The sequence below is a fragment of the Cyprinus carpio genome, chromosome B16, assembly GCF_018340385.1.
Source record: "Cyprinus carpio isolate SPL01 chromosome B16, ASM1834038v1, whole genome shotgun sequence".
In the NCBI taxonomy this organism is placed as follows: Eukaryota; Metazoa; Chordata; class Actinopteri; order Cypriniformes; family Cyprinidae; genus Cyprinus; species Cyprinus carpio.
Window position 1 is genome coordinate 6167961 of NC_056612.1, and position 11811 is coordinate 6179771.

An 11811-nucleotide genomic window follows, 5' to 3' on the forward strand; every position below is an offset into this window, starting at 1 on the left:
GCAGCAGCAGGGGAATCCCAGCAGACTCCATCCATGTGCCTTCTTCTCCCGCAAGCTCAACCCGGCAGAGGTGAATTATGACATCGGCAACCGCAAACTTCTGGCTATCAAGCTAGCGCTCGAGGAGTGGAGGCATTGGTTGGAGGGAGCAAGACATACGTTCCAGGTACTTACCGACCATAAGAACCTGGAATATCTAAAAATGGCCAAGAGACTCAATCCCCGACAAGACTGGTGGGCCTTATTCTTTACCCGTTTCGACTTCACCATTTCCTATCGACCCGGATCCAAGAACATCAAGGCAGACGCCCTCTCCCGTTGTCACACACCTGAAGAAAACTCAGAAGAACCTGAACCCATACTCCCAGAAAGCCTGTTGGTCAGCCCGATTACCTGGTCCACGGAGACCATACCCTCCTCCAATGCCTCAGCCAATACTCCGCCGGGTTGCCCACCTGACAGGCAGTATATCAATAGGACACGGCGCACTCCACTTATCCACACTGCTCATACCTCACTAGGCACTGGCCACCCGGGGGGTCAATGAAACCCTCTCGTTGCTAAAAGAACGCTTCTGGTGGCCCAACATGGCATTCGAGGTCAGAAGGTACGTGCAAGGATGTAAGGAATGCGCCATCTCGAAGAGCCCACGTCATCTACCATCTGGCAAGCTTCTACCTCTGCCCGTTCCCAACCGACCATGGTCACACCTAGGGGTGGATTTTGTAACCGACCTTCCCCTGTCAGGTAACTGCACTTGCATATGTGTGGTAGTGGATAGATTCTCTAAATCCTGCCGTTTAATTCCTCTCAAGGGTCTACCGACTGCCATGGAAACTGCTGAACTCATGTTTAATCATATCTTCCAGTACTTTGGCATCCCCGAAGATATCGTATCCGACAGAGGACCCCAATTCATCTCTCGGGTCTGGAAAGCCTTTCATTCGCTCCTAGTTGTGGCCGTCAGTCTATCATCAGGATACCATCCACAGTCGAACGGGCAGACGGAAAGGAAGATCCAAGAGATCGGTCGCTTCCTCCGTACCTTCTGCCACGGCCACCAGGACTCTTGGAACCAGTTCCTAGGGTGGGCCGAGTATGCACAAAACTCCCTGCGCCAACCATCTACCGGACTCACCCCGTTCCAGTGCGTACTCGGCTACCAACCTCCACTATTCCCCTGGTCTCTGGAGAACCCTCGGACGTACCATCTGTTGACTACTGGTTCCGAGAGAGCGAGAGGGTCTGGGACTCAGCCCACCACCAGTTACAACGGGCCCTACAGAGACGCAGAATGACAGCCGACCTTCGCCGCTCTGAAGCTCCAACATATCAACTAGGACAGAAGGTCTGGCTGTCAACCAGGGACATCCGTCTGCGTCTCCCATGCCGTAAGCTGAGTCCCAGGTTCATTGGCCCATTCACCATCTCGGAGCAGATCAACCCGGTCACTTACAGGCTTCAACTCCCACCTGAGTATCGCATTCATCCCACATTCCATGTGTCACTCCTGAAGCCTCACCATCCTTCTGTTCCTCTCTCCACAGAGCCTGGCATAGCCACAGCTGAAGCCCCCCTTCCACTCATCCTGGACGACGAAGCAGCTTACGAGGTCCGAGAAATCCTGGATTCCCGGCGCCGTGGTGGCCAACTCGAGTACCTAGTGGACTGGGAAGGCTATGGTCCCGAGGAACGTTCCTGGGTTCCACGCAACGACATACTCGACCCGAATTTACTGGACACCTTCCATGCAACCCATCCTGACAGACCTGCCCCTCGAGGCAGAGGAAGACCACCACGACGCCGGGGTCCTCGGCCCTCAGGAGCGGGCCGTGGGGGGGGGGGGGTACTGTCACAGACACGCCAGGCTCCAACCCCATCCAATCACAGCGCACTCCCTCACCTGAGTACTGATCACACACACCTGCCCCTCGTCAGCACCATCATCCACCAACACTTAAAAGACACTCACACACACACAGTCACTGTCCGGTCTCGTTCGCAACTAGGAATACCTATCTGCCGACTTCAAGGACTTCCATTGCTATACCTACCTGTCTCCAGTGATTCCCAGTTACCTCCTGTGTCTTTCGTGAGTGTGTGTGAGTCTTTAGCCCTCAACGTCTCCACTCTTCTGCTACTTCCAGGACCTTCACCCTACATCATCTCAAGGACAGTATTCAGTTTACTCACTCTCTGCAATCACCGAATTACCACTGTTTCTCATCCCATCTCTGCTTATGTCAATAAATACCACCTTACCTGTGATCTTCTGTCTCCGACCCATCTGTACTGTAACAATATCTACTAATGTATTTGCAACACTGCTTTTATTTTGTGTTTTGACTTGAGGGTGGAGTCAAGGGACGGAGGCATGTACAACATGCCTCCCTAGAAGTGACGTCATTGGCTCAAGATGCAGCTCACTGATCCAGGCACCGCCATGAACAAAGGCTTGCAAGTGGATCGTTTTCTTTTATTCACTAGTATTAAAACATGCTTGTTTCCATTTTATTAACAAATGTATATGAGTATTAGCAGCATTTGCTCAAGTTAAAGAAGTTGTTAACATGAACATCTGCTATTTATTTTTCTCAGTGTGCACACTTTTATAGCATTAAAATGGTTATTGTTTCAGTTGGTTAACTAAATGTTTATTAACAGTGTTTGTTTAAAATCCCTGAACTTGTGGGAGGACACCAGCACACAGAAGCGTTCTTTATTTACATTAGTTCAGAGTTACTGCTAGTTTTAATGTAAAATAATGCAGTTCACTTCCTAAACTATAACTTACATCATTAAAAAGGTCTACTACTCAAGTTTCATTTACTACCTCCTGGCATAAATTAAGAAATGACTGTCACTGAAAGATAACAAAAAAAAAAGCTTGAGTCTTTTTGGTTTAAAATTCTTTAAATTTCTTGTAAATTTAATGTGTAAACAAACCAGTGTGGCCATATCAACATGGGATTATCAGTGTTTATTAATATTTTATTTTAAATTAAGAAACTTTACATAAAATAATTATTACATTATTAAGTTATTATACACTAGAACTGCCACGGGCTAATTTTACCCATGGTGGTTTTTCAAATGTAGGTGTTATGTTAAGTTATTTTTACATCTGTTTATTATTATAAAATAATTTCGCAATGGACAGTACACCCTGGACTTCATTTCCTATAAACCCCTGCCTAGGAACTCATTATTGAACCTCACCTGTTTTCCATCAGTGACACTATAAAGGTTACACTCATCCACACTCACATAGTTCTGTCTGGCATTTCTGAGTGGTTTTCCTGTGTTTGTTCCTTCCGTGTTTTATCTTGGATCGTTTATACCGACTGTGATCCTCTGCTGCCTTCCCCGACCTCTGCTTGTTTCTGTTTTTGATTTTGGATATCCCTTAACATACTTGATGCTGTCCTTCGATCATTGCCTGTTTGACCATTCTGATAATAAACTACTGCATATGGATCCGAACGTCTCTGACTCCATGTTACAGAATACTTCGCCATACCAGGATCCAGCAGCCAGGTATCCTCTCATTTCCGAGATATCTGTTCCCACCCCATGTCAGCGTTTCAGCTACCCAGCACAACCATGGACCCAGTAGACCAGCTATTACGTCTTCGTTAAGGAGGCCTATCTGTTGAGGAGTATGTTCACTGGTTCTGTGAGTTGTCTTATCATTTACCATTTCATGATGAAGTTTTGTTGTCTGTTCCAGTCCCACCTAACCAGACTTGCTCTCCTGTGCTACCTACTCTGCTGTGGTGGTCCTCTGCTCCACCCTGGTGGGCTTCTGTCTCGGCTGCTCGGCTGTGGTGGTTCTCTGCTCTGCCCTGGTGGGCTTCTGTCTCGTCTGCTCAGCTGTGGTAGTCCTCTGCTCCGCCCTGGTGGGCTTCTGTCTCGTCTGCTCGGCTGTGGTGGTCCTCTGCTCCGCCCTGGTGGCCTTCTGTCTCGTCTGCTCGGCTGTGGTGGTCCTCTGCTCCACCCTGGTGGGCTTCTGTCTCGTCTGCTGGGCTGTGGTGATTAAATGATTGAATAATTAAATGTAAATGTAAATGCTCCACCTTAGTGTGCTTCTGTCCCGTCAGCTCCACCCTGGTGGGCTCCTATCCCGTCTGCTCAGCTGTGGGGGCTCCTTGCTCCGCCCTGTTGGGCTCCAGCTCCGCCTGCTCCGCTCTGGTGGGCTCCATCGCCACCTACTCCCCCTGGTGGGTTCCAGCTCCACCTGCTCTGCCCTGGTGGGCTCCAGCTCTCCCCCTGGTGGGTTCCAGCTCCACCTGCTCTGCCCTGGTGGGCTCCAGCTCTCCCCCGGTGGGTTCCAGCTCCACCTGCTCTGCCCTGGTGGGCTCCAGCTCTGCCCGGTGGGCTCCTGTTCCCTATGTTAGGCCCAGGAAGGGCTCCTGTTCCCCATGTTAGGCACAGGAAGGGCTCCTGTTCCCCATGTTAGGCCCAGGATGGGCTCCTGTTCCCCATGTTAGGCCCAGGAAGGGCTCCTGTTCCGCCTGCTCCACCCTGGCTTCTTGCTCTGCTGGGTCTGCCCCAGTCCCCGGCCACTCCACTTCCACACGGACCTGGCCCTCCGTCCCTCCCCCTGTTCCGCCTCTGCTCCACTGCCCTCCTAGATTGTTTAGAGCGTCTGGAAGGTGCTTCTTGGGGGGGGGGGGGGCTATGTCATGATCCGGTCACTGCACATCCGTTTATTCACCATACAGACTTTCACATGACACAGTACACCCTGGACTTCATTTCCCATAAACCCCTGCCTAGGAACTTATTATTGAACCTCACCTGTTTCCCATCAGTGACACTATATAGGTTGCACTCATCCACACTCACATGGCGAAGTCTTGTTTAGTTCTGTCTGGCATTTCTGAGCATTTTCCCTGTGTTTGTTCCTTCCGTGTTTTATCTTGGATTGTTTATACCAACTGTGATTCTCTGCTGCCTGCCCCGACCTCTGCTTGTTTCTGTTTTTGATTTTGGATATCCCTTGACATACCTGACGCTGTCCTTCGATCATTGCTTGTTTGACCATTCTGATTATAAACTACTGCATATGGATCCGAACGTCTCTGACTCCATGTTATAGTAGGCTACATAATGTATTTTCAATTAAAAAAATAGGCTATCCAAGTCTCACAGTCATTGACTTTTACTAAAATTGTGTTATTTACAATCCCCTTTTGTTAAAAAAATAAATAAATTGCGCCATCGGGTCAGATTTACGCATATAATTCCTTTATTGTGGCGTTGACATTGAGCAACGTGTTAGCTTACTGTTACACAACAGTCACACAACACACATTCAAATTAAGATGTTTAGCCCACTCATAAATATTCAAACTTTAGATTAATTATTCTTTTGAATTTTTGTGCATTTTTTTTTTTTTTTTTTGGTCGTTTATTGTTTGCTACTGTGTTGCTTATTTATTAAAAAATCTGAATTATGATGTAATGAATAAAATTTTTATGATTACCACAAGTTTATTGGTATTGTTCTCTTATTCAAAGTATAAATTATATAACTAAACAGATTAATAATTAATTAGGTGAAACTGTGCGCTTGAATTTGTCATTGTATCATACACCCTAAGCAGTGTGGTGAAGTATGGCTTATTATAGGCTATTTACGGTATTTTAGTTAATTAAATAACATGGGCTATTTTAAAACATTTTATTATAATATTATACCATATATTATAAATAGTTGATGACTAAAAATAACTATTATATGACTCTAGACATTGTAAAGATAGTGGCATAATACGGTGACATAATATATTTTTTAGCCATATCAAAACATGACATGAGACATGATGTTGGGTAAATTTTACCCGCTGACGCTTTTAGATATACAGCGACCTCTGGTGGTTTAAGTGTCAACCATAGTCCTAGGCTACCGGACTGTATTGCATGCAATGTAGACAGCTTTCGAATGTTTATTAGGTTTATTATGAATAAATTTTACATAAAGTACATAAAATAAAATAGGCCTACGAGAAAGCATTTTTATCCATCCCACAAATCTTGTAAGTCAGTGTATTTTATTGTTATTATTAATATTATCGGTAATGTTTTCATATTCGTTGTTATGTATTTAATTCATTTTCCCTTCATTTCGATCTCTGTACTTAAAGTTCAGGGCTGCGTTTCCCATAATTGTCAGGCGTTTACAGAATTTGCTAAATATATGGTAGCATATACTAGCGTCACACAGAATGTTAATTAGGTAAGCAATACACGAATTGAAAGGGGAAACAAGCATGTCATTAATTATTATATATGGTTAGTCTATATAATGATAGTAATAATAATAGCCTAATATACACATATATTACATAAAAAGACACGATCAACGGACTGTGGGATGGATAAAAATATTTTATCAATCTCTGATAATCTTAGGTTGCTATGGTCACGGGGGTTTGCATTATGCATTAAACTCTTGGCCATGACATTCCCACGAATTAATATCTCATGGCCACGACATTATCATGTTCCAACAAATTAATATCTTGTGGCCAAGACAAAACTAAACCAAAAAGATTCAAGCTTCATTTTTTTTTTATCTTACAGTGACGGTCAAAATTTATGCCAGGAGTTATGTAAATGAAAAACGAAGTCGAGATCGATATGAAACTTGAGTCGTAGACCTTTTTAATGATGTAAGTTATAGTTTATGAAGTGAATTGCATTATTTTACATTAAAACTAGCAGTAAGTCTGAACTAATGTAAACAAAGAACGCTTCTGTGCGCTGGCGTCCTCCCACAAGTTAAGAGATTTTAAACAAACACTGTTAATACACATGCAGTTAACCAAATGAAACAATACACATTTTAATGCTATAAAAGTGTACACATTGAGATAAATAAACAGCAGATGTTAACAACTTGTTTAACTTGAGCAAACGCTGCTAATACACATATACATTTGTTAATAAAGTTAATAAAACAAAAACATGCATGTTTTAATGCTAGTGAATAAAAGGAAACGATCCACTCGCAAGCCTTTTCTCATGACAGTGCCTGGATCAGAAAGCTGCGTCTCGGGCCGATGATATCACTTCCAGAGAGCCTCCATCCCTTGACTCCACCCCCACATCAAAACAATGCCACAAAGTGAGACCCGCAGAAACGTGAAGCGCAAAGGGAAAACGGTATTGCAAGCTCAAACTTGACTGAAACGCAAAATAAAAGCAGCGCTGCAAATAAATTAGTAGATATGGCCATGGAAAATATGTTCTGCAAAATCATTGCTTTTGCGCTGTTTCAATTATGTTTTGCAATTCTTTATTTTTGTTTGCAAAAAGCACATTTATTTTTCTCAATACTTTCATTTTCGTTTGCAAAACTTTATTTTCTTTTGCAAAACTTTATTCTTTTGCATATATATGCGGCATTATATTGACTCCATGCCTTTCGAGCTTGAACTGATGGTAAAACTAACAACATTATTAAAGGGGTCATATGATGCGATTTCAAGTTTTGCTTTCTTTTTGGAGTGTTACAAGCTCTTGGTGCATAAAGAAAATCTGTAAAGTTGCAAAGACTAAAGTCTCAAACCCAAAGAGATATTCTTTATAAAAGTTAAGACTCGTCCACACCCTCCTAAAATGCCTCATTTAAACATGCCCCCACGTCTAAGTCACAATGTGTGAAGATTTGCATAACGGCGCCCAAATGTTCACGCAAAGAAAGAAGGCGTAACCTTTGATTTTCGCTGTTGCCACCAGCGCCATGTTGTGGAGGCACTGTTTCATTGTGAAAATCTTCCAAAAGAGGACACAACTTCAAATCAGTGGTTAAATTCCAGAACAGTTCAACCCACATATTCAGATGTGTGCAGCACATATTTTATGGAGGATTATTTCCTGATCCTGGGGGAGAAGACTACAATGCGGGTTGTTCTGACTCACAGTCTGTAAGTACGTTTACATATGTGAAGGATTTGCCACTGATTCTTCAAACGCGAGTTTTGAGCAGTGTTTGAGCAGAGAACAGCGGTTCTCAATTCCAGTACTCGTGCCCCCACTGTATGTTTCTCTTTATTGCTTCAGACGTTTATTCTGTTTGAATGTAAGTGCCCTGCGAAGTGGACATCACAGGATATTCTGACATGATTCCAGTTCGAAAGCGAACGTATGTTCCATTCAAAGTGCATTAAAGAGTGCGAATTTACATGGTATTTATTTACAGAGGTATATGATGTCACACTTGTCCATGTGTGAAGATGTTGCGTAGCGCAAATCCATGAATGAAAGTGTGACATCATATACCTCCACCTACAGGTCATATACCACCACCTACAGGTCAATTGGGAAACTTCTTGGAGGAGTTTGACGTGCTGCTATCAAATTATCCTGAAGATGGTACTCCTCTGGTACTGCTTGGTGACTTCAACATCCACCTTGATAAACTTCAGGCTGCAGACTTCAACACTCTGCTTGCCTCATTTGATCTCAAGCGAGTGTCTACTACAGCGACTCACAAATCAGGCAACCAACTGGACCTCATCTACACACGCTTTTGCTCCGTGGACAACACCTCAGACCACTTCCTCATTACTGCTAACCTAGCACTTACTCCTGAAGCGGCACACGCTCCAACGCAGGTCACCTTTCGACGGAACCTACGCTCACACTCTCCATCTCACCTATCCTCTGTGGTTTCATCCTCACTTCCTTCACTCTCTCAGTTTTCAGCTCTGGACACGAACAGTGCTACAGACAATTTTTGCTCCACTCTAACCTCTTGCTTGGAAAACTTTTGCCCACTGTCTTCTAGACCAGCACGCACCACCCCATCTGCCCCCTGGCTGTCCGATGTTCTCCGTGAACATCGCTCCAAACTCAGGGCTGAAGAGAGGAAATGGCATAAATCAAGAAACTCTACTGACCTCAGTGTGAATCAGTCTCTCCTCTCTTCCTTCTCTGCAAATGTCTTCACTGTTAAAACATCATACTACCACAACAAAATTAACAACTGTTGTGACGCTCGGACACTCTTCAAAAGTTTCTCTTCTCTTCTTAATCCGCCTCCACCTCCTCCTCCATCGACTCTTACAGCTGACGACTTTGCAGTTTTCTTCACAAATAAGACAAGAACCATCAGTGACCAATTCTCCACACCGCAGACTGAGGATAACTTCACAACTACTAATGCACACTCTCTCTCCTCCTTCTCTCCACTCTCAGAGACGGACGTTTCCAAACTTATCCTGTCCAGTCATCCTCCTACTTGTCCACTTGATCCGATTCCCACTCACCTCCTTCAAGCGATTTCTTCTTCAGTCATACCTTCACTTACTCACATTATCAACTCCTCTCTTCACTCTGGAAAATTTCCCTCAGCATTTAAGCAGGCTCGGGTAAGCCCACTGCTGAAGAAACCATCTCTAAATCCAGCACTTCTAGAAAACTACAGACAGGTATCCCTTCTTCCATTCATTGCAAAGACACTTGAACGAGCTGTGTTCAACCAGCTCTCTATGTTTCTTGTACAGAACAAACTCCTGGACAGCAACCAATCTGGCTTCAAAAGCGGCCACTCAACTGAGACTGCCCTGCTCTCGGTTACTGAAGCCCTGTGACTGGCAAGAGCAGCTTCAAAATCCTCAGTACTCATTTTGCTGGACCTGTCTGCTGTTTTTGACACCGTTAATCACCAGATTCTCCTGTCCACCCTCAGAAAGATGGGCATCTCTGGAACCGCACTCCAGTGGTTTAAGTCCTACCTTTCTGATAGATCATTCAGGGTGTCTTGGAGGGGTGAAGTTTCTAAGTCACAACAACTTGCTCCTGGGGTTCCTCAAGGCTCAGTACTTTGACCACTTCTCTTATCCATCTACATGACGTCATTAGGATCTGTCATTCAGAAGCATGGCTTTTCCTATCACTGCTACGCTGATGACACTCAACTCTACTTCTCATTCCAACCAGATGACCCAGCGGTAGTTGCTCGCATTTCAGCCTGTCTGAGTGACATTTCTAGCTGGATGAATGACCATCACCTTCAGCTCAACCTTACTAAGACTGAACTGCTGGTGGTTCCAGCAACCCATCGTTTCCTCACAACTTCTCTATACAGCTGGGTTCGTCAACCATAACTCCATCCAGGACAGCCAGAAAACCTAGGAGTTGGGATGGATCATCAGTTAAGCTTGGTCACAGACCATATTGCTACAATGACCCGGTCCTACAGATTTGCCTTATACAACATTAGGAAGATTAGACCCTTCCTGTCAGAGCAAGCCACCCAACTTCTTGTCCAAGCTCTTGTTCTCTCCAGACTGGACTATTGTAATGCTCTCCTGGCGGGCCGTCCGGCATGTACTATCAAGCCTCTGCAACTGATCCAGAATGCAACAGCGAGGGTTGTCTTCAATGAGTCAAAAACAACTCACGTTACTCCTCTACCCATTAGGTTACACTGGCTACCAGTAGCCGCTCACATCAAATTCAAGGTACAAGTTAAAGTTAAATTCAAGGTACTTGCCTACAAGATGACCACTGGCACGGCACCAACATACCTAAGCTCATTAGTTCAATCTTATGCACCCTCCAGAAGTTTGCGCTCTGCAAATGAACGACCCCTGGTGGTGCCATCCCAAAGAGGTTCAAAATCACTCTCACGAACCTTTTCCTGAACTGTGCCCAGCTGGTGGAATGACCTCCCGATCTCAATTCGAACAGCTGAGTCTTTACTAATTTTCAAAAAACATCTAAAGACTCATCTTTTTCGCCAGCACTTAACCAACTAATACTAGTACTTACCTTTTCTTTTCTTGTCTGTCATATTCTTTAAAAAAAAAAAAAAAACCTGGCTACGTGTTCTGTACTAGACTAACTGAGACTTGTCATAGCACTTGTATACCGTTGTTCTCTGGTTGATCTGATTGCTTCTATTGTTCTCATTTGAAAGTCACTTTGGATAAAAGCGTCTGCTAAATGATTAAATGCAAATGTAAATGTAAGATGTTGCGTAGCGCAAATCCATGAATGAAAGAAAATAACATGGTGAAATGGTCAATGCAGAAATTTTACTTGAACTTACTTTCTCATTGGCTCTAATGCTCCTTGCTAGTTCAGTCAGAAGTATAATAAAGATGATTTCACTGTCTTGGACTCCAACTACTGTTCAGTGTTTACAAGTGTCTGAGTAACGTCTGCCATTCCTCCAGCGATGACACTTCTCCTGGTAACTACAAAACATAGAAATATTAAAAGAATTGTGTAGCATGTTAAGAGAATTTATCAGTTACTCCTGTGTGTCTCTACATCCTGAGTGAAGAAGCAATTAAAGTAGCAACAAAATTGATGAACTGTGATGCTGTGTTTGTGTAGTCAAATGTGTTTTGGCAGAGATGAGGACCAGTACACGTACAGTCTGCTTGCATTTAGCATCTGTAAAAGCAGAACAGAGCCATTGCAGATGATCTCAGACATACTGTTGCATATATGACTGCAGTACATTCTCATCATAAAAATAACTGAAACTAGATTATGTATTTAGTTGAGGTTATTTGAAAACAACGACCTTATACACACTAAAACAAATCTTCACTCTCACCTACTTTAAGAAATGTGGGGAAAACAACCTTTGCTTGTTGCAATTGCATTTACAAAAATAAGAATGTGGAAGCTAAAGATACAAACAAAGCTTTCTCTTTGCATATGCTGGACCGCCATCCTCCTCCTCTTCCTCATATGTTTGTTGGTGGACTGTAGTGTTGCTCGTCAGTTTTCTGCAGCATAAACACTCTAGACCCACACAACAATACTTAGATCAAAGATGTTTAA